The 25092-nt window shown below is 35.2% G+C and overlaps 1 long non-coding RNA gene across 5 annotated transcripts in view; it reads right to left on the bottom strand.

The window, feature by feature from the left end:
- The window catches only part of LOC107313578, a 108629-nt gene that overhangs the window by 18189 nt on the left and 65348 nt on the right, over positions 1–25092 (bottom strand). For 4 of the 5 annotated variants that reach the window (XR_004307113.1, XR_004307114.1, XR_004307115.1 and 1 more), the window contains 7 exons: positions 17706–17773; positions 10471–10556; positions 7906–7988; positions 6901–7038; positions 5716–5915; positions 3711–3851; positions 568–622 (listed from right to left, as the gene is read on the bottom strand). This is a non-coding gene — a long non-coding RNA (uncharacterized LOC107313578). The remainder of the gene's footprint in view (positions 1–567; positions 623–3710; positions 3852–5715; positions 5916–6900; positions 7039–7905; positions 7989–10470; positions 10557–17705; positions 17774–25092) is intronic. The other variant, XR_004307117.1, reaches the window with a different exon arrangement.

Here is a 25092-nt window from a genome sequence, read left to right as displayed (position 1 = left end):
TAGTACAGAGTTAGCTAACAACCATTAATCCACAAACACTGATGTAATGTCTTGTGGTGACTGCTCAACCCTAACACTGAACTGACATACACTAAGTTATCTGTGAGTCAGATATACAGTAGTTTGTGTTGTGATACAAGGTGATCTTTAAACAACAGCACAGGGAAAAGAGGGTCACAAAGTTGGGATGAAGAGACACCTCTTCTAGTCAAGGCAGGTCTTGTGTTTCCCCTCAAAACAGGAAACAGGAAACAGAAAACACTGTTTTAAAAAGGTAGAACAAGGAAGAGGAAAAACTGGGAGAATTCTTTCCAGCTGAGTAACCTTCAGCATTTTCTATATGACTCTAAGACATTGAATACATGACTGGCATAGAATTCGTATGCAACTGCGAAGAAATAAATGCACATGTCAAATAATACTCCAACACATTTCCATATCAACAGACAGATTATTTAGATATGAAGAAGCGTATAGCAGATCCCTACCATCAAGAATTCTCCAGAAATAATCTTTCACCATCTAAGACTAGCAACATCACTTACACATACAAAAAAACAGGAATACCTATTACGCAGTGCACCATACATTCCAATATAGAAGGAAAACTTATTCGATTATTCTAGAAAGAAAAAGAAAAAGAAAAAAGAAAAAAACATTAATGTCAAATTTAAGTAAAAGAACTTAAATATGGTTCCAGTAGTATATCTAAAGCACATCAATACATATGAATGCAGCTAAGGTATTATTCCTCCTTCTCTGTATGGTTCTTAAGAATATCCGGTCACAAAATGTTGTACTTCTATTAGTCTATGTAACTTCACTCTTCATAAAATATACCCACTCAGGGTAGCATGAAAAGTTCAGCTAGGCCCTAATAATGCCCAACAGATAATGCTTAAGGACTATACAGACAGGTCAAGTGTGCAGTCACAGTTCCACAGAAAGCCAGTTTCACTTAATGTCCTCCAGTTCCCATATCTCCTCATATTCTTTGGAGAATGGTACAGATGCTGGAGGCAAAATATAATTCATAATGGCAACCTCCAAACATTTGTACAGAGAATGAGATAATGCCAGTAAAAAACACTCTCTGAGACAGCAAACTTCTGCTCCACAAGGTGATACGCTCAGGCATGATGCAGTCTGCATCCTCCAAAGCTGGCAGAATTTCAATTGCACTTTAGTGTAGAACATCACTCTAAGAGAAAACCCAAAGCCCTTCATGTATGTGTACTTCCAACTGAAATCTCCACAGATCTGGGTTTTGGAAAAGGAACTTTTTAATAAAGAACACGGCCTCACACTAGCTGTGATCTCTTTTGACAGATGGTAAACAAAACAAATTTTAAAAGAATCTTTTCATTAGGATTTGGCAACGGCAACTTTCTGTACAATTCCAAATGTATTTTCCTTTTCTAGATGCAAAAAAATTACTTCTACTACACACAGAAAACTGAGGAGTTAGGGAACCATCACGGAGGAACCTCCTGTTGACGGAATCACAGTATTTTATAGCTGAGCTTACATTTACAAGCAGGAGTATCGCAGGGGTCACAGCCCTGCTTCTTGTCTTGTGGCAACTGAACAAAGTTGAACACACACTGGGAGACATGGAGGTGGCCAGCTGGCATGGGGGGTAAGTGCTGCAAAATCATTTGGCCCACCCACTTAGACAGTGTGATAAAACCAGTTAAGAGAAATGCAACAGTAGTTTTATAGAAAGCTCAGACCATAAATAATTAATCCATTGAATAAATACATTTATATCAGAAAAGCAGAGGCTGCAGACCAAGCTTTACCTTGTATAAATTTTTTTTAGAGCGTGTGCTGTTTCCAAATTAATACAGAACATACAATTTTGAAGTTACCCAAACCTTTTGTTACTTCATGCAACTAGCTACAGCATGAGAAGTCTTTCTTAAGAGGCATGCTGTATTTCAGTTTACAGCTATGTTTGCATCATGGAAACAACTACGATACACATCACAGTTTCCCTTAGGAACCAACTCATTCAGAAGTATTTTATTAAATGTGGTAAACATGATAACAAGTCTACTAGCAAAAGTGAAAAATGCCTGTGTCACTCACTTTAGCAATTGTATGTGAGATTTAAAGGAATTCAGGGCACAATGTGCTCTTCTCTCCTTTATTCCTAGTAACTGTCTTCTATTTGTTGGAGAAAGTCATGTAATTCTTTTTAATTATCATTTGAAAAAATAATCTTACATTTACACTTAAACAGTAATATACATTCATGATTTGCAGAACCTAACTTTAAGCTATGTCAGTAGCTCAGAAATATCAAAGCTATAAGTAAAACAGTTAATAAATTCAAAATGGGCTTTTCCTCTTAATAATAAAAAATATGCTCAAATTTAATATCAATGAGGACAGTTACAGGAGAACTGATTCTTGAAGTTCAATTAAACCCTTTAAAAATACATTTACTTTTACAATTAACTTTAATAATTTGAACTTTACATCATGTAAAGGCAACTGTTCCCTTTCCTACACAACTTCTTTTCTTTACAGAGACAGCTATGTTTTACTAGGTTGAGATCAAAGCTAAAGAAGGGGCCAAGAAGAACTGATATTTCTATAATGACAAGCTCAGAAATGACAGGAAAAAGTTTAACTAAATTGTTCCCCATGAGTTAAAAGGAGGCAATCAAAGCCAACGTCCAATTGTCCTTCTAATCCCTGCCCAAGGAAGTTACACGGTTCGCAAATCAAATTACTGGGACAGCATGGGCCCCAGGAGGAGACAAGCTGAGACAAAAATTGGAATTAAGGATTCCAATACGAACTCATACAAACAAATTCAGTTTGCTCCTTATCCATGTGTATTTAGATTGATTCATTAATAAAAAAAATGGATTCTCTTGGAAATTTTCACATTTTTAAAGAGGCTATTTTCTGATGACTCATAAAAAGAATGAAGCCAACCAAACAAAAAAAAAAAAGTAACAAAACAAAAAAAAAAACCACCTCAAAATTCAAGCTCTTTTGGAGATAAAACTTTAGTAGACTGCCCTTATTATGAAGCATTACAGAAAAAATTAACACTTCTTAGTGTAGTATACTACTAGCCTTTATGGGCAGCAATGTAACATCAAAGCTAGAAATTGTTATTCCAGAAAAGGCTGGACATTCATAAGATAGCAAGAATAGTGACCATAGTACTGAAAGGGAATTAGGAAAATCTTGAGTTCCTTAAGTCCTACAGAATACGTTTTGACAAAGCACAACAGGCAGTGTTTGATCTCAGCCTGACTGACCTTTCAGACTCTGGGCATCTTATATGATTATAGAAGGACTGCACTGTGTCCTCATTGGAGACACAGGTCTCAACGGACCTGCACTGCTGTGTTTTCTGCAGCTGCTCAGTAAATCCTGCTCATCAGATTTGCTGCATATTGCATACTCAGAGCCTCCTGGAATTTCAAAATAACTCTTCACAAATAACTGAAGTTTGACTCTCCCATATCCCATGCTGAGTCAGGCAGACTGCCAGCTACTTGTAATTTAGATCAGAAAATAACAGAGATAATAAGAGAGAACCACATGTAGTTCTTTCACATGCCTCCTTCTAAAAATTATTTTTTTATTTTAATTTTGAGAAGAAGAACAAATGAATTTTCTGGCTCTGTCTGAGGTTTAGACACAATTTCACATTGATTCTTTTTTGATTTTTTCTCAGTTCTCACCTGGTTTTGCTAAAATTCCTAATGTTTTACTTCATGCATTCACTCACTTTATCTCCTCTAAATCACAGGTATGGTTTCATTCCTGGCGAGCAGCACACAGCTACTGAAGCATGTTAGCAACTGGAAAAGTCCAACATTTGGCTGCAAAAATAAATAAATAAATGAATAAATAGTGAGAGAGTAGCAGATCTCGACATTGGATAAAAATGGATCATTACTGTAGCTGACACTTGGCTCTCCAGACAAACTTTCCCAGTGGGTATTTTGTCACAGCGTATTGTTAGGAAAGAAAATCTTCTACAGGAGCATCAAACTGTCATTGATTATAGCACCAGTTCTTCATGAAAAAGAATTCCTATCTTCAAAGAGAGCTCTAAACTGAAAGGACACATCAACCAAACATATTCCAATAACAGCTTCCATTTTCTTCTCCTGATCTCTCTCTTGGGACCTCTCAGCTTCTCCCTCTCTCACTCCATTCCTCACTGAGACCTCAGATTTTCTTTGCTGCAACCTAATTTCATACCACATATTTCAAAGACAACAACAACAACAACAACAAAAAGCAACAACAACAACAACAAAAAAAAAAACACCAAAAAAACAACAACCCAAATAACAGAGCTACACCTGTTTTACAGCTGGAGTATATTTCATCCTCATTAACATATATCAGATATAATTAAAGTTTTCAACAGTATGGGAAATGAATGTGAATGGGATCCATATGCTTAATGTAAAACTCAGTGTTTTGTTTACATATTTCATAAATTAAAATACTTTGGGTTTTTTCCTTAGCTGCTGGTAGGTTATCTTGATAATCATCATGCATGATATCTATTATTTATCATTAGATAAAATTAAATTATCACATCTAATCAAATTGGAAATTTTCTCTGTATGAGATTCACATAACAAGAGAACAATTATGTATCAAAAATCTATATAGATTTTCATGATAATAATTTTACTGTATTACTAGTTAATTCAGAATGAATAATGAACAAAATGAATCCTCTACTAGGATGTTAAAACCATCTCCTCACAGAAACATGGTAGGTTGGGGAACCCAAGGCAATTAGGAATAGAAAATCCTTAAGAGAAATAATAAGCAAGAATGTTTACAGTGCATTCAGTATGAGCTGGAATTTCCCAAAGTAACATTAGTTAATATGAGAGAATCCAGTTCTCTTCTTCAAGTTTTAAAGTCTGATGCTTAAAGTGTTTGTTCCCTACCTAACCAAATACTCGAAAGTGGAAAAGAACTATTAGATTGTGTACTTCAGGTGGCAATTTTTCTTGCTGTACTTGTACAATTCTCCATTATAATGATATTTTTAAGAGTTATACAAATGCAGTTTAAATTGGACATCTTAAGTAAATTACACATCTTGTCTAAGTGCAGCTTACAGACATCTTATAGCACACACAGTTTAAGATATATTTGTTGGTAATATATTTTATTTTATTAAAATACGCCTTTATAACTCGGCTGCCTTGTACTTTCTGTCATACAAAATTATTTTAAGTTCAACAAATCTGTATTATTTGCAGTAATCCCTTTAATATTCACAATGGAGAAAATTAGCAGGTCATAGAAATGATTTTCCATATTACCATGAAATTTCAAGTATATTTGAAAAAAGCTCTGAGCTTAAGATATTGTGACCTCTCTCAAGAGGTCTGTAATTTCTGGCATTCATCAGGAAGAGGGCTACATGTTCCTCAAGTGTCCCCTCCCTGGAAGCACTCAAGGCCAGGTTGGATGGGGCTTTAAAAAACTTGGTATATAGCACAGGAGTTGGAACTAGATGATCTTAAAAGTCCCCTTCAACCCAAACCAGTCTATCATTCTATTATTCTATGTCCAACTCCAGAAACAGCCACGTCTCTAGACACTGAAAGAATGGGCAGTTTTGCAGCTCACATGATTAACATTATGTAAAAACTTCATAGCTAAAATTCCAGTAGTAAAGCATAGAAGGATTTTTATGTCTGTACTTACCAGCATTTTAGTAACATTGGACTGTTTTTCTTTCCATTAAAAAGTAAGTGCCTTTACATAAAAGATGTTTCACCGTCAGGAATAAGTATCATTCCCGAATTTAGGATACCTTGTAAGTCTCATGCCAGTTTAAGTCCACCTCGATACCACTTTAAACAAATTCTCTTTTGGCTCTGTCTCGCAAGATAAAAGTAGTAGTCCTATAAGACAGAAGGAGATAAATGCCTTAATATTTTCCACTTACCTAGCTGGCACCTTGATGACTGTCCTAAAAGCAAATGTGTAATTCTGTATTTAGTTCAAGCCATGTTTTGCAGTGAATAATGAAAAGTAAGAATAGTAGGAGACGGTCTAGTGTATGTGTGAACATGTAATTAAAGACTACTTTAATGCACAAGGAATATGAATTAGGACTGCAAAACCACTTACTGTTACCACTCCTAACTTCAGAGAACTTTTCAGATCAATGCTCTTTTAATGTATTTCCAAGTAATGATGTACAAGCTTATATATACATTTATGAGCATTGAAAGAGCTGTATATCAAGGAGAATTTAACTACGTTAACAACCGTAAGAAATCAAGACTGAGTAAGAAATGTGTTTTGTACTGGAAATTAGGTTCAAAACAATAATCAAGTTATTAATAAGGCTTTAACGAAAGGGAGAGATTCTGCTCTCCAAGTTAGAAATTAAATAAATGGATTTCAATTGTATGACTTATGTCTGCAAATGGGCAGAAGCACATATTCTTCATGAGCAAATGATATTTTGTGGTAACTAGAGGGCAGATGAATTGCAATTAAAGGATTAATCTCATACCAATAATTGTTCAGGGTAAACAGCACAGCTTAGAACAACAGAACTATAGAAGAATTGACAAAATAATAGTCTCCTAACTTATTTTATTAGTTACTCTGCCAATGGAGTGTTTGGAACTAGATGAACTTTAAATTCCTTTCCAACCTAAGTCATTCTATAATTTAAATATTCATTTTCAAAGGAAAATAAATAAATAAATAATCCAACCATTATCTTAAAACCAGTCCAACCAACTCAGTCAGAAGCTACATTTATTACAACCTGTATCACTGTGGTCATATTCCTGTTTTTTTCTCACCACTACTGCAATATTCTACTCAGCTATGACACACTGCCATGCATTTCCTCTGGGTGAATCTCCCTACCCTTCTGGTGATCCACAGATGGCACAGTTCAGACCTGGTCCACTCCTCAGCCACACTGCTGGTTGGTGTAGACAGCTGCATGCATGTGGGCATCAAGATGCACCAGCAACCTTGCATGACTGGTGTTGGTTGTGACATCTTCTTTAAAAAAAAAAACAAATAATAACAAAAATCCTTAGAGTATGCTATGGTCTATGTAGATACTCACTCTTCTCATCAACAGGCTTCCTGAAATGCTACTCATGCTGTTTCTTCCCTCTTCTTACAGATAACAGATTTTCCTGCATAGCAGGATGCACACTGGAACTATACTTCAGCTGCTGTTAATTCAGCTCAGTTAATTCAAAGCCCCAGTGAAGGAAAGGAACAAAGGGTAAAACAAATAAAAGTAATGAATTGGTTGTGCAGTTGGTGTAATTGCACCGGCTTCAATAGAATGACACTAATTTCAGGCAGCTGCAGTTCTGGCTCTATATTTTTATTTATTTTACCTCCTGTTCTTAATTTCCTACCCTACCATTTGTTTGTTATTTTCGTGTTTTATGCTGGTTTCATTTGGAGTATAAATCCCTCGAGGAATGACTTTCTTGTTTCTTTTTGTTCTTGCTTTCTTCTTATTTATTTATTTATTTATTTATTTATTTATTTTGCAGCCATGCAAGGTTAGGATGAAAAAACAAAAGCTTTCCATTATACGATAAGTATGAGAGATATCATAGAAAAAGGGATAATACAGAACTGGAGTACCAAAGTATATCGAAATCCCTGAGTATTTTTTATCTGGGACAATATTTAGTTTCATTTACATAGTTTGTTGTCCTATTTTATAAATCACAACTTAAGAATATTTAGGGGGGAAGGGGCTCTCTGTAAATGTGATGGTTGGTTAATAGACGCGTTTCTCAAAGAGTATCATTTCAATTGATCCTTCCCCTTCCCAGCCAACTCTTTGCATAAGATTGGGGACGACAACAAGGCAAGTGCACTTGTAAGACTCTCTGTTACCTTAGCTACTTCTGGTAAAAAATTGACAGGTATCTTTTAACTGGTGCACAATCTTCAGTTTTCTTTTCTTCTTGTACGTTCCCCTAGGAAACCAATGAAAGGTTAACTGGACTATCATTTCCTGAAAAGGTTCTGCAGAGAAGACCCTAATTCAAGTTCTCAAGTTTAAATCTGTTTAAATTTTTAGAAAACACAATCTGTAAAGCAAAAAGAATGCACTCAGTTCTTTCAGCTCCAGTGCACTATTAAGCCGCAAGCCTGTTATGGAGTCAAACTATCTAGTGGTTTCTGTGGCAGAATTTGCAATCATACTCTACAAGCTTAATTTATTTTCAAAGTGGTATTATTCAATTCTATCAGTGAAGTGTTAAATACAAATAACTGAGCATTGCTACATCCTAGTCCTAAAGCTAGGGTCATTAAAGAAATTTGCTCGTAACTATCAAAATAACATATTTTCAGATAAGTGGAAATATCAGAATAGCCTTTTATAAATAAATAAATAAATACCAATTTCAATAAACTCTGAATTAGTGCATTGCTTCCATTCACAGATTTTGCCTATGGTTATTTTTGCAAACTATTTTTTGTATAAATAAGACAAATATTTTCCCACTAGATTCCCATTCCTTATGTAGAAATGCCATTATGTGTTACATTTTACTGAATATCATCTTGCTAATTTATACTCCTGTGGCAGTGTAGGTAGAATAAAAAAAAAGTGTAAAAAATGGTTTTGTGGAAGAAAGACTGAATGCAAAGGAGTCTTGTGCTACAGTGGACTCATACAACAGAAGCTAGGTTATCTAAACAGTGGGTATGAATTAGATTTTTGACAGAAGAGTATTACCATTATTTGCACATGCATATGCCATTTCTGGGGTTTTGCATTAAAATTTATGGATAATATAAGAAGCATGAAATGTTCCAAAATTCACCCCATTTCATGCTTGTAAGGATTTACTAAGTACAGCAGGTCAGAGAGCACTCTGAAGATGGAAGTTAAAATGGAAGTTGTAAGATTTGGCCTCAGAACTATTACAGAGCAAGCAGCTAACAAATTATCCTCAGTAATTAATAAGGAGAGGACTAACAGTGAGGGGACTCAAAGCTTAGTGTTGTCTACAGCATTGTTCTTGGATTTCAAGGGCCTTCACTTTGAAGTCTTTAGTGTAGATAAATTTGTTCAAACAAAATCACCAGGGATGTTTTTTTACTATTTTTTACTATCAGACAGGAATAAACCTCAGTTTTTTTTCAGTACAGATTTGATCCAGTTTATGATTCTTCTGAAATGCTTTTGTATACACATATCTACGTATTTTTAGTATAACTGTTTCTGACATAAAAATGATTATAATTTTCTGAAGTGTATTTCTCTTATCTCCATTATTTTGTGTTGGAGAGGTTTTCATGTATTTCTAGTGATAGCAGCCATGAAAGTCTTTATCTTAAAATCTGTGATGAGGCAGATGAAGCTCTTCTACCGGGGCAATAGATTGTAGGTCTGGTAAAGCAGGAGAGAAGAACCTTATGCAAGACCTCTAAATAAAAGTTAATTGAATGAAAAATGAAATATTTACTGCATTTCATTTATTTTTAGTTTTTCATCAGGAAAAACACAAATCATAGAGGTACCTAAAAAGCCTTTAAAACAAAGGAATAAGCGAAATAATTTTTTTCTTCTTTGCCCATTAACAACTTAGATTTTACTTCAATAATAAAATGTACTTTACTGATGAAGGTTTACAGAAGACTATTCAGCACAAGAACTTTTTAAATTCAGAATATATTCTTTAAAAATTTGATTAAAAAAAAATAAACTGAATGTAAAGAGTGCTACAGTTAAACAACAGCAACTAAACAACAGAGAAACATCTGAAGATATGTCTTTTCCCTCTCTTTCAGATGGAATGTGAAAACCCTTCAACAAACATGTCTACATTTGTGCAACAGTTTCAAATTACGAACTGCATTCCCTAAGTATTACATTGTATTTTGTGGTGGTATAAAATTATTTTTTTTTATTGGCCTAGTCAAATGAGAGCTATTTGGTCAGCCACACATAGAAGACTGTTTACCCATGATTAATACAGTACATATTAATCATGGGTGAGCGGTATGTGTAGACAGATAGGGGGCTGACTGCAAGCCCCAAGTTTACCTCCACAATCTGTAAATTTTCTCCAGTCAACCACACAGACATTTCCTCCAAACACAAGGAGACGGAAAGACAGATCATCCCTGAGTACTAAACAAACTAGCTTTTCAAGATAGCTTCTCAAATATAAAGTAGTTCCTTCTACTAGAGTTTCCAGTTTTTTTGACCTTAGAGCTGCTTGACTGGGACTGAGAATACAAACATTTTGTGTTCATCCACTACATAAAGCAGAAGTAACTAAGGACCATAACCCTCAAGTACTCAGGAAACAGTTACATTTTATTTTAAACCAACAGACCTTCAAAATAATTGTTGAAAGCACATGAAAAAAAAAAAAAAAACAAAAAACAAAAAACAAAAAACAAAAAAAAAAAACCAAAACCCCCACACAAAAAAGAAAATACCTTGAAAACTGGAGTGGGAGGAGGGGAATGTGTGGGAGGAAAGTAGACAAAGGCATAACACCCTTTGCTCTTAATGTCAGCATCTGCTGTAGATAGAAACAGAAGATAAGAGGACATTAGTCTGCAGTGCAGGAGGAAGAAAACCTTCACTGATCAAAATAGTTATTGCAAGGTTGCCCCTCATAAGATTACCTAGAACACTGCTATATATATATTACCTGGAACATAACTGCTATATTAATTTTACTTGAAAATATTCATAGGATCACAGAATCATGATTGGAAAAGAACACTGAGATAATCTTGGCTAATGGTCAAACCATTCCCACCATGCCCACCAACCATGACTCCCAGTGCTCCATCCACTCTGCTCTTGAACACTTCCAGGGACAGTGACTGCACCACCTCCTTAAGCAGCCTGTTCAATGCATCACCACTCTTTCTGAGAAGAAATGTTTCCTTATACCCAAAATGAGCCTCCTCTGGTGCAACTTAAAGCTGTTACACGAAAGACATTCACCACATCTTAGGAAGTCTTTCCTGCTGTTAGTCATTTTTTGTTCCATATGGCAGATTCAGAGGTGTAAGTAAGTTTTTCTAACCACCATGAACGATAGGTTCTAGATGTGGTACTTTGAAATACCTCTAAAAAGACCAGTTTATTTCAAATTTAAATGTAAAAGCATTATATTCCCATTTCTGAAGTGCCTGGGAAATTGTCCAAATAAAACCTAGGGTTGTACTATCCACATTTTGCAAACATTTCTCAATGTACTATACTTTTTTCCACAATTTTTGTAGCCAAATATTTCATGACTGAATTAGCAACAGTCTTTTATCAAGAAAAAAAAAAAAAAGAAAAGATTTTGACACATCTAAGTTTTTGAACAGGAGATGGTGAAGAAGGAGAACATTCTGTCAAATGCTCTTTCTTCCTGCAGGAACGTCTATTCCATCAGCACACAGCTGAAATGGCATTGACACAGTAAAAGCCAAATTTTGCACCTTTGTTCACCTTTAAGTAGGTGAGCCAATAAAAAAAGAAATATACACGTCCCTTGTAAGTCATATGAAACTGTTCAGCTATAAAACACTAGCATTCCTCTCCCTTAGCCCTATAATCCCTTCTCTTTAGTGTCAAGGTTGGATCGTTACTAATTCTTTCTTCATCTCTGTTCCTTTCCCCCTAAAGTGCCACACAAGCAGGCTTTTTCAGTAGACTTTGGATATGTTTGGGTCTCAGAAAACGAAAATTAATCCCTCTGCTTTAGGTGATATTGACAGCATAGGAATACACTGAATTATTGTTCTCCTTTGAATTTTTGCTATAATTAGTCAGGACAGCTGGTGTTTGGACTTCTTCAGAGGCTTCAAAAAAGAATAATCACAGTCTCAGTCCTACTCCCATTTGAGCTAATGAAATACTTGCCACAGCTTCAATAGCATCCCAGGCCATCAAGGAGAATTTTCAGAATATCTACATTTAGCTTTTGAAGTTTTGTACAGTTCACTTCACCTGTTATTTACTGTGAACTTAACAAGTATGCATATGACTTATTATTATTTTATTAGGATGTGGTTGCTGAAAGAACAAGCCAACAACAGCATGCTCTGTGTCACTGAGTACCAGTTAATTTGTACAGATTAGCTATCCAAAATTCAGGAGCTGAGGGTAGTTTTCAACTTTCTACAGTCCCAATATATTCTGGCTAATATTGATCTCTGAAAAGAGAAAAATATTCATGGTTGACTGGATCACCTTCTGCGCACAAAACCTACCCGTGAGATGCATCCAGTTAGTGGAAAGGTCTTCTATTTAGATATAAAAATTCACCATCACTACATCTTTGCTTTAGAGTAATCATGTGCATAATCTTTTTGTGACCCATTCTTCCACCCAAAAGGAATTGATTAGTACCATACTTATTAAAAAGCATGAATAGGAATTTGCAAAGTATTTCTCATAAATATCATTTCTGCAATCATTTCTATTCCAGTGAAGGAATACAACGATGTTCACCCCTGATGCCAAGGTAAATAGTATGGCTGCTATGGCAAGGGTGAAACAGCTTTCACTGGGGAAGTTGACATGTTATTTCTTCTGCAAAAGCCTTTAGAAGTTTTTTAAAGAGGACACAGTATTTGGTGAAGCATTAAGGGCCTTTTTGAGAAATATGCTTTGCTTCATAAGAAGTTACCCAGAATGTGGTTCAAAATGTGTTTTTCTAACTAAAGAGAAACGTGTGTTGCATATGAAAAAATACAGAAGACCATGAAAGATGTCTTTGTTAAATGTCAATGATATGTGTCTGTTATTTTTCTGTCTTGCAAGCTAATAAACTTAAGACCAGTTGCTTTATAGACAGCGCAGTTATTAGCTCTCAGTAGAAAATAATGTACCATGGGGAATTTCCAGTATGAGAAAAATGCTCTTAAATATCTGGGGCCATCTAAGCCACCCAAGGTAAGTATTTTCAGGCAGCAGAGGTGTTATTGTTGCTATAGCCCTGCCACACAATGTTACTCTCCCAAGTAAAATGCAGTTTTCTTATTAAAGAATTTGTCTTAAGCCCAGCAGAAAGTAGCCATGATTTCATTCTCATACTCAGCAAGAAAGAGATGGTTTTTGAGGACTATGCAGTAGTGGCAAAGGAGCAGAATTGTAATTTGTGGTTTAAATAAAGCAGGTGGACTACAAAAGCAGGTCACGTAACTTCTCACTGTGGTCATAAAAACTGGAATGATGAGAGGACAGTATTAATGATCACAGATACTAAAGTGCAAACTTGCTTTTATGTCTTTCAGAAAGATGTTAAAACAGAAAATTAAAGCAGATCTAGATTGACAATAAGAACAGTTACTACTGAAAGCCCAACTGTTAGACTATGTGATAATGGTTGGGATTTAGCAAGCACCTTCCAGACAGAAAAATGAACACGACTGTTACAAAACCTCAAAACAATGTCTGGTTGTGTAAATACTTTCCTTAAAACTCCAATTTTAATAATGTAAATACAAATGATGATTCAGAATTAAAACTTGACAAAACTACTTCATCCCCAATTCTAGAGCACTTATACTAAAGCTGAGGTATTATGAGTTTAAGTAGATTAAACGTTCAGTGTTAATTCTAGTTGTGAACATGTTCATGAACAAATATCTTTTTAGATGCCAAACAGGTGTAGGCCAGTTGCTTTGTGTATTTGCAGAAGTGATCCCAAACTGAATCTAAAGAAAAAAAATAATAATAGTAACTGTCTTTGAATAATAGTATTTATATACCATGCAATTCTTCTCTGTTATTCTTGCACAATGCTTTTCCATAACCAAGTTAAGTTGTTAAACTGTTTCTTGGTGATCTCCTCACCTAATGTCAAAGCCATGCGATATAATCTGCCATAATGTTTTGTTTGAGAGTTTCTAAAGGGCACCCATGTGTTACTGAGAGCAACCCACTCCTTCCCTGGCCTGTGGATCAGCTGGGGCAATGCAAACAGAGGGCTGCACTTTTCCAAGTGGCAAAGATGGAGAGCTGGCTGATGGAAGAGGGTGAGAGAGACCCCTACTACTCCCCCCACTCACACCTATTGTCATGGTCACACACAATTTGAGCTTGCTGACAGAACCATACAATAGCAGCATAGATATAAAACCAGCAAATCATGCCAAAACAAAACAAGCTGTGGAAACAAATCCCAACAGACCTCAGTGTCCCCTTGACTGTAAACAAATGGTAATGGCTAATATTATCATAAAAAATTGTGTATTGGGATAAGAAGAGACGCCTGAAGGAAAAATACAATACTTATCTAAAAGTGTTCTGCAAGTGGTAGCTACTGAATAAAGGTCAGAAGCAATATTTGATTGGAAAAACATTGTGCAGAGAAAAATGTAGAGAAAGAAATCTACAGCAGTTGAGTCTGAGGGCTGAAAGTTTCATCTAATAGAAAAAATGGATGTCTGTTGATGTGGGGAAAGCATAATGTGAAACATGTTTGTTGAGTGAGAAAAATGTTGATTGGGCAATATCAAAAGCAGCTGTTGTGTGACAGTGGAAAACCAATTAAATAAATGTGACATGGCAGCAAAATAGTCCATATGGATTGGGGTCTGTGACGTTACTAGAAGGTGTAGTGATGTAAAAGTTTCTTGATAAGCTGTAGCTGTGTTGACAGCATCAGTGACATATTGCTCAATGTTTCTAAATATCTTACTTTTATAAATACAGTCCATTCCACAACTTTACTGACTGACGTATCTCCTGACTAATCTTGATCAGATACTTCCCATGCAACTCTGCAGATCAACTGCTAGAACACATAGCTTTGTTTACCTGGAAATTCCCTCTTCTGCTATATCTGCTATAGTTGTCCTCCTTTGAAAGGATATGCAGTGTTTGTAATGTGGGTAGATGAATGACTGCTTTATTGTTTCAAATACCTTTAAAATGTATGGTACTGACTCTTTTTTAGTTTACTCCTTCCCCAAGAAGACAGCAGCTGTCTCAGTGGCACCCTAACTCCTGTATCTGCTGTGATCTAGACAAGGTAACACCGTAAGATGAATATCACTAAAGACCTTACTACTAGAGTCAATAAACAAATCAGCTAATTAGATGTCTTTGATGTAATACAATCATCTCAGTTCAAGAAATTCAAGAAATTACTGGTGCAAAAAGTAGCCTTAGCATCTAAGCCACACAAATTTTAAGTTATGACCCACCTGATATATCAATAAAATAAATTAGCAGTGAGTAAATCCAGTGCAGCAAGTTGTAAACTATAGATTAATGGCCTATCAGAAATATTCTGAGGAAAAGGGAATATTAGCACTTCAGAAGAGATGGGCACAGAAAGAAGAAGAACACCAGCTCCAAAGTCCCAAACAAGATAAATCATTCTAGGTAAAAAGTTCTGTTATGAAACATTAAATCACAATCTGGATACATGAGTTATACTGGCTATCAATGACATATATAAAATAAGAAACTGCTCTGAGTGCCTGGAAATACTGCAAAGCCAAAATTCGGATACAGCTGGAGAAGAACAAGGTTTATACCCTTTCAGGTTGGAGATTTTCGTTTCATATCCTTTCAGGTTGGGGATTTTTGTTTCTTTCTTTCTTTGTTTAGAGTATATTCTTGAACAAAGAAAACAGTATTCAATTTTCCTGTTTAAGTGAAACACTTGAAATGTTTTGTCAGTGTACCACTGTCAAGACACCAAATGAAAAGAATTTTAAATGAAGAGATAATGTGACAAACAATGCCACTTTGTGTTCCAGATTATTATGTAGGCATCTAGTTTTCAAAACAGGCTTGCAACAGTTCAGTCAAACTTTTTTTGTTATGCTCAGATGATGTCAACAGTTCTGGTTTCTAAAGCTTTCTGTGTTTCTATGGAACAGGAAAAACACTCATTCAAACTTCCCCAACGGTCACCCATCTTTTTCTTAAGGAAATACTTCATTATGAATGCAGGGTGTAGTCTCTACAAATCACTTACTGATGGCATTATGATTGCAAATAAGTGACTGAAATTTGTTTTAACTGCAATGTGAACACCAGAACTATTTTTATCCTTCACTTAATGTATATTTCTGCTACCGTTAATCTGCTTGAACTAGTGACTTACAGCTACAGATTCAGTAAGCTTTTTGCTTAAGTCTGATCAGGCTTTTACTAATAGAGCTGGGCAAAAAGTAGAAAACAAATGCTTAAAATTTAAATATGATTTTTTAATGACCTTCTCTTTTCCTAATGTGTACAGCCTACTTGTTTTCAGGTTAGGCTAATATCTAAAGTAATCATCCCAAGCTTATTGTGGTGCCTACAGTCCATTCTGTTTGGTGTGCTTTTCTTATTTTCAACAGCAGCTGGAAAAGCACTTGGTGGTGGAAACACATGGACCCAGTGAGCATTAGCTTCGCCAGGACTGCATTAGACCATGTGGTTAACTTGAATTGCATGTGTTTGGATTCCCTGTCTTAATTTTGAACCCACAACATAAGGCGAGCATATTTTCCTGCTCCCACATCATTAATTGCAATCACTGTTATCCAAATAATCTGGTTCATAGATAAAATTTGTTTAAAAATCTTGGGAGAGACACAATAGATCAGCTAACAATAGACCATCTGATTGTTTAGGAAAACCAATAAAAAAATAGTGACATATTAATAAACCATTCCAGCTCCTGGCTTGTCAAGGATTTGGACTGTGAGGTATAATGAATCCAAAATCCATCCATTAAATTCCACTGATGCTAAAATCTATAGGAGCTCTGATTATTACATAGGGTGACGGGTCAACTCAGTAAGTTCAGCCAAGCACTAAGGCCTGAAATTTGGATTCAGAAATTCTGACATGCTTCCACCTCTGAATGATAACAAAGGCTTACCAATGTCATAAATAGACCAAGCGCAAGCATCTGAATGAGCAAAGAGAACAGAAAAAACTGCATTAGATTTTAGCAGCAAAAGCATTGTTACTTTCTGCCTTACATAGATTTCCTACGTGACAAACATCAAAATTAAACAGTTGCAATATTCAGCACATTTTCATCCAGATAAGTATTGAAAACATATTTAATGCAATATTGAAGGGATTACAGAATTCAGAAAAGGGAAAGTCTGACTAATGCTGCAGCTGTGCAGCATTCCAGTGAATCCAAGCCATTGCCAGCATTTATTAGCCAATCAGCCTTTGACAATAAACAATCTTGAGCTCACAATCATATATCCAGACAGATAGATGAATGGTATTGCTTACACAGCCACATTAACACTGTCTTCTCTATGTGCCATGAATACTCCCAACAATTGGGCTTAATGCAGTAAGCATTGCTACCAAAAGTGTAGTCCTATCTTGATCTCATTTTCTACTTATAACTACAGTACAGTACCTTTTGTTGTACATTTACATTTGTTTTCTGGAAGACAGACTTCAATAATTTTACAGAAAACAAATTAAAAAAAAAAAAAAGAAAGAAAGAAAAGTATTTTAGAAATTTTAGGCTTAGTATTTCTCAAGAGGGAAAATAAAATGGTACAATGCTTGAAATAGCAATGAATTCATCATAATACTGCCCTATTAAATTAAATCAAGAAAAATCTCATAGATCACTTTCAACCGTTTTGTGGAATAAGTAACACAGCTTCTGAGAAAACAAAACTACAAAACTTTAAGTATGCAGTCCACATTGCTTTCAGGTCACACGATAAACACAGATAGTTACCTTTTTTATCTTCATTCACCACCGTATTGTAAACTTCATTTAAGGGCCTTATTTATGCACAGTGAAGGCTAAGAAGGAAAAAGACAGAAAGAATTATCATTAAGTGCACAAAACTTCTCAAAGCCTACATGAAAGTGATTTGGTTCCTGATATCACCTGATTTGCACAGGAAATGCTCAAGGAATTATAACAGCAAGCCAAGACACTTCCTTTTACATATAGCATTAAAAATAGAATAATTGCAACAAGATGAATCTCAGATCAGTATTCTGAGAATAAACAAAATAAAACCTCCACCAACAACAAAAAAAAATGTTCTGTAAGAGAAAAGACAGGAAAATACTACAATACTTTCAATAATATAAAGCAGAAAGTTAGGCAGTCTCTAATATAAAAATAAATATTTCCAGTACTCTAGATAAAGTAATTGTTTGGCCCCTTTTCTATTTCTTTCAGTAAATGAAGAATGAAATATCACGAGTGCATTCCTGTTATGTTCTTGACAAAGTTCAGCATATCAGAGAAAATCTCAGAAAATATTGAGAAAGAGATTATTGTCAGCTGGAGAGAGTTTTATTGTGGTATATTGCTAGGATAGTTTTATAAATACAATCCAAGAACAAGTGGAAAAAGCAAGAGAATCTTGTAATATATGGAAGGATTAGGGAAGAAGAATATATCTATTTTCATTTATACTCAGCACTGAACGTTCCAACATTAAATACAATGGGAAAATATTTTAAAAGCATATTTTTCATTAATATAGAATTTTCCCTACACTACCACCATCTGTGGGATATCCATACTTCTAAGAATGATATTGCTCAAAATGAGCTTGGATTAGGAAGCAAGGCAGCACCAGCAGGACCAGGGGATCAAGAGGGGACCAACTAACACAAACTCCACCCTGACCTCCTCCACAGGTGGCAGAGCTGCCAGGCATGCAGTGTTGTGCATTTTAAGGCCAAATTTAAAGCAATACGGGCAACGATGAGGCTCAAAACAGCAAAACAAAGCTCACAAGATAAATACAGTAAACTCATAATGCAGAAGTAGGATAGGCAGTTCTAGCTAACATTTTCAACACTCATCCCAAACCATCTACACTTTTTAATCATTAAGCTTCAAAATATTTATCATGGAGGTGAAAGATTTTTCTACAGGATACGTCATCCAGGCATTTCAAAAAGCTGCATTTGTATTGATTTTGATCCATAAGATAGCAGAATAGTTACGTCAGAGAACAGCTGCAAGGAGGAGGATGACTCCTTTCACAGCAAGTCATTGCTGAATTGCTCTTGAAGCTGAGCTAAAAAAAAATTTCTGAACTTAGAAATGGATAAATCTGACATCAAATTATTGAACACTTTTGATTAAAACTTTTTCAGATATCTTGGTCATCAAGGCACCACTTCAACTTAAACTTGTTCAGTGTCACAAATACAGATGGACAACCAAACAAGCTCAACATTATAATGTCTAGAAAATCATAACATTGATAGCACTTTCATTCCCTTGGAAAATCTTAATAAATAAATAAATAAATAAATAAATAAATAAAATTTGCACTGAAAGTCTAAACATGGTTAAAAATTCACATTTAATAGAATTTTACAATTTCAAACAGAATTCCACTCTAAAGAAGCAGGATATCACCTTTGAGTTCATGTCGAGTTCAGCATGAAAAATACAATGGTACAGTATGTGCTGCTGGATATAAACAAAATGAAGAAAATGACTACAGCTAAACTGAGATTATCAAACAGGAGAGAGTTGCTGGAACCAATGATCTCCAATTGAAAGCCTACCGTGGTGGTCTGATACAGAGGACATTTATTACTGTATAAGGAGCATCGGCCTAAGAGCCTAGACAAAACTCAATAAATGCATTTTTCTTTTATGAGTGCAGTGATAACCTGAACAGTCAACTAAGATCCTTTAACAATAACAAAAAACTATTCATTTCTTTGGCCTTTCATTAAATCTTTTTGATGCTTCATAGAGGTTTAGGAGAAGCTGTCGTCAGGGATCAGGAGCTCAGATGCAACTGCCTGCAGGTGATAATCATATAAAAGATAAAAGACCGTAATTCCATACGCATTCAAGCAATCAAACTGAACACTAGTAGAGAAGAAAAATTAAATAAAAAGAATATGAGGTACACAATTCAAGTTGCATGCTTCATTTAAAAAAGAAATGGAATAGATCCATTAGCTTGTAAATTATTTTTTAAATCATACATGAAATAGCACAAATTAAACACTAGCAGACAAGAATAATAAAGCAACAGCTTCTAGCTTGTGCTTTCTAAAATAAAGAATAATAAGTGCAACTAAGTTTTTTAGTAGTAGCTGATTAAAAAGTGACATCCTAAATACATCCTTCTCAAATAAATGCTATTATTTTCCAAACACAGAAAGCCACTAGGTTCTCTTTCCTCCTGAAATGAAGACAATTATTTTTGTGTATAACAGATTTTTATCACAGCATCTCTGCTGAGATTCTCATTTTAAATTTATTATTTGGTAATGAGCAAAGTTACTTGTGGTTTTGGCCATCAGTGAATGAAAACTCATTCTCAGAATAATCCTTTCTAGTTGAACACAGAAAATTAAGATAAGGTCAAGCAAGGCTACTACAAGGAGCTGATATTTTGCCGTATGTTTTTTTGTGAGCATTTTAATCCTTTTTTTGCATCTTATTACACTTTGGTAATCCCCTCAAATCATGCAAGGATTTGTGGCTGCACTTCTACATATCAGACAAGTTTCATACAGACCTTCTCTCTCCCACCTCAGCTTTGGTACCTATGTTGAAAGTCAAGTTAAGGTGATTCAGGCAACCCGTATTTCAAAGCCGCTTAGAGACTCCTGCATCTTTCCACTGCATAAATTCCATGGTATTAAAATCCAGGAGAGGTCTCTGGTTAAAATAAGGTTGGAGGAGACATGCCAGGAAGCAGATTTTGGAATGGACTTTGAAAGAAGTCTTGCAGGTGGCTTAAGAATCAGTTTCTTCCTTGCATTTTAATCCTTCATATATAAAAGATAATTCTAGCTAGCAGAAGTAATTTCTTCAGCAATTCAAAATCATATATATTTCAGTAAATAGGCAGGTAGACCAACCAGTATTAGGCATGTTGTCAGCTGGCATTTTCTGTGAAAATCTGTTCATTGGGCAAAATGTCAAATACGAACTTAAAGCACTTCACAGAATTTGTGTAAGTTTGAAGATCAAAAGAAGATACCAAGAATAACAATTTAGTGTATGTTTCTTATTTCTTTAAAAATACTTTGCCCTGCTACAGTACTTTGTGTATATTCTGCAAAAACAATTCTTCCTAGATCAAAAAGAAAAAAAATAAAAGGGCCAGACTCAGCAGCCTGTTTCCTAACATAATCAGAGGAACCTTGGGAGTAACAGAACAGCTATATCTGCTTCTAGTGAAGCATAAACCCCAACATTTCTTTTATCATTGTTCTGTATTTCTCCTTACAGCTCTGATAGACGTTAGAAATATTACTATAGGTCAATGTTATGTGCATACTTTTAAGCCTGAAAAAAAATAGATGCCAATTTGAAGGACTTCATAGCTTGTCTGTTTAATATGCTAATTTTTCTATTAAATAAAAGCTAAGGAGAGCTCAAACTTTCATAACCCAAAGAATGTTTCACTAGAAAGAACTACTAAAATTTCATTCATCTTGTAACAAAGCGAGGTTGTTATTGACAGTTGCAGTTACTGCATCTGCTCTTTATCCGCTACCAGAGCTGAAATCTTCTCTTCACATTTGCATTTTACAGCATCACTGTGGCAGTTATCAGTAATCATTCACCTGGGAATACAGTAGGAAGTATCATTAGATATTATACTAATATTATGCTTTTTATATTTCTTAGCAATTGCCAGTAAGAAGAAAAATAGCATTATGGACCACCTCCTGGCTTTCCATGAACCATTAATGAACCGCCAGCAAGGGTGACCACAGTACTTCTGTGCCCTGGAAACTTTGGCTTGAAAAATCTGTAAACTATGAGCAGATAAATCACAAATGTTTTGGAAAGGGAATCACATAAGCAAGTTTGAAGACATAGCCACCTCTTAAACCTTGAAATACTCCACGCTCTATTCTTCTGCCTTGGACAATTTGATCATAGGTTAATTGGATAAGCCAGCAGCAAGAACTCAGCACAATACCAGAATCTGAAGTAAATCATGCCCACTGTTGTCATTGATTAGAAGAAAAAAGGAAATAATAATAATAAAATACTTTTGCAAAGTAAAATATTGAATCATGCTGAAGAGTTGCATCAAATACAAGTTATTGTGTGGCAGGTTAAACATTAAGGCAGAGAGTTTCATATCTTTGTAAGTAACACATATAAGCTTTGATATATTGTTAATTGGCTATAAGGCAGCTGGAGCTCATGTAAGCTTTGAAAATTTTGGAGTTATTAGGAGTGTTCCCTGAATTTCCTGCATCATGTTTTGAGGGTACACTCTGCTACAGCTGAGTAAAATTGGAGATTAGCCTCTTTCATGAGACTGGACCAATGAGGATTCATGTTTTCCTACTGTCTTTGTACAACCTTTCTCAGTAATCACGGAGTCTTGGCACATGTTTAGTCCGAACAGGGAGACATGCTGTGTTGCTCTAAACTGAAAAGTCATACGCTGCATTGTTGTATGTTGCATCGTCATAAGGTTAACCTAGGGTAAGTGAGATTCTGATGTTCACAGAAGGTCTAGTTTAAAGCAGAATACTTGTCTCTAAATAGGGAAAAGAAGAAAATGTTCAGAAGTGTTATTTATAAATGAAGATAAGTGCTGGCTAACTCTCCTGCCTTATGCTTACATTATCTAGTTACTTTGGCCCTGTTCTTTCATGATCTAAGCCTACTTTGTACTCGGGTAATTCACATCATTCCCCTCCCTATCTCTAAAATTTTCCTTCTCCTCCCTTTAGCTACACCATAATAAATCCTAGATAAACTGAGCTGCAGGGGGGGATGGGGAGAGGTTGCATTGTTATATGCTGTATTACATTATTTCTGTTCACAATTACTTTTAATTTATGCTGTAAGACAAGGTGCTGCCCTAGATGCCATTAATGAGATGTCTTACTTGTCCATCTTGAAGTACTTCAAAAAGAGCAAGAAGTGCTATGAATCCCAGTGACTAGGTTCTGTAATTTTGGATGGATGGGAAAATTCTAGAATTATTATTAAGAACAGTGAAAACTGGAGCAGGAGAAAAGGACATTAAAAGATTTGTTGGATGAAGCCCCAGGAGCAGACTGACTAGAGCCATTACAGGTCTATGGTTATTCACATCAGTCATTTTGCTGGAAGATAAAAACACCATCTATGAAAACTGGAGACAAAAAAAAAAAAAAAAGGTGGACTAATATGAATAGGACAAAATTTTGTCCCATTTGGGATGTGCATCTCTACAGCAGGGTCCTCTGTGCTGCTGCTGGAATGTGGTGTCACAGAAAAAAAAAACGCCTTGGTCCCCATCAAGGAAGGGAGAGAAGAGCCTTGATCTCCATCCTAGCATATTTGTCTGCAGTGTTCCCTAGATACAGAGATTCCTCCAGCTTGAGCTGTATAAGTAATGTTTTTGGAGAGGAAGTTAATGTGTTTGTGTGCATGCATGCATGTCTTAGTGTTATCTTTTATAGCACATTAAACTAAGTGTTCTTACACTCTCGACATTTACAAATCCTTGATGTCTAACAGGATTTTTTAAATGCTTCATCTGTTTAATTTTTGCAGCCCAAACAAACAATTATTTCAACTTTACCATCTATATCATCCTCATTTTGAGTGAGCTGAGCCTGGTTATGGGAACTACAATCTAAGTGGAAATAGTAAAGTTTCAGAAATGCATCTTATGTATACAACATATCCTAATCCCAGATTATGGTAACAGGATTTAATTTCTCACTCAAATTGTCTAATTACACTTTATTAGACAATGACAAATGGTAAACCTCTTTAGGAAAAAAAAAAAAAAATAGTAGGTATCTGGCAGAATAGATTATGTTTAATCATAAATATTTTAACAACATTGCTGTTAATGTGATTTGGGAAAAAGATTTAAAATGTAATGTAAATCTTATTGTGTCCATTTTTAAACAACCCTTTGGTTCTTTTATACACAAATGTGTATCTGGGTCTAGCATTAATTTGTTGAAACTAGATCAGTACCAAGGGGACCTTTGATCTGCACAATTATCAATTAGATAATTAAAGTCAGGAAAGTAAAGATGCTTTGAAGATTTATTAGTAACTTAATTTATTCTCAGTTATTAATTTTCATTGCATAAACTTGAAAAACATGAAACAACAAAGCATGCATAGTAGCTCTGTACTGGTCTTTGAACTAGCAAGTCTCCTATGAGTTTCAGGATGTCTACTGTGGGTTGTTAAATTATATAGTACGTGTATTACTAAGAAAATCTAGGCAGAATCTGTGGGAGTTGGACTTGTGATTTGTACTACAGCAAATAATATATTTACAGTTTTGCCTTTAGGAAAAATCAGGTAAACTTTGAAGTGTTCAATTAAATTAACATCTTCAAATTTATTCTAAAAGTTTCTTTAACTTGGACTATAAACAGATCTATCATTGCAGCTCAGCTTTCTTTCATCAATTCTATCTATTGTAAATCCAGTGACAGCACACAAAATCCTACTGCTTAAAATGCAATAATGAGATTTTATCCTGTCTTAATAAAGACAAGACTTTCAAACTTATGTTGTCTGCTTCTTGTTACCAAAGATGCTGCACAATGATATTGTATTCTCAAGTGCAATGGTACCTATAGTACACGATTTTAGCTTCTTTTACTTTAGCACAGTGATTACTTCATAATTACTCTTTCTGTGAAGCTCAGTATAATTAATTAATGTAAGCAGCTACTTGGACTACAACCTCTGAAAAGCTGAGGCAGAGGACTGACCAGAATATACATGTGGGGGAAAATGTTTGTGAAAACACTTGAAACAAATACAAGCCATAAGAAATTGTCAGCCTGCTTTAAACACCTAGATAAGTGAATGGCACCTCAGGCATGAATACAATCAAAATAAACCATTTCTTTAAGATTCTTAGGGTAATGAATTTAAATCTATATGTACAGCATACAAGTTGAAACAGCAGCAATGGAAAAAGAAGGAAGGATGTCAGAGTATTTCAGCAGCAAGCCACCAGCCTTATGCCTCATAGACTGACACTGATCATATAAATATTGTAGATAATTAGTATAGAGAAGAAAAGAAGCAAGATAAAGAGAGAGGAGAGGACATAATTCAACCAAACACAAGAAGAGCTCCTCTCATCTGTATCCAAAGTCCTCTGGGGTAAAGAAGTTCACCAGCC

This window comes from Coturnix japonica, chromosome 4 (assembly GCF_001577835.2).
Source record: "Coturnix japonica isolate 7356 chromosome 4, Coturnix japonica 2.1, whole genome shotgun sequence".
NCBI classification, from domain to species: Eukaryota; Metazoa; Chordata; class Aves; order Galliformes; family Phasianidae; genus Coturnix; species Coturnix japonica.
Note: the sequence above shows the minus strand (reverse complement) of the source record. Positions and strands in the feature narration are given on the sequence as shown.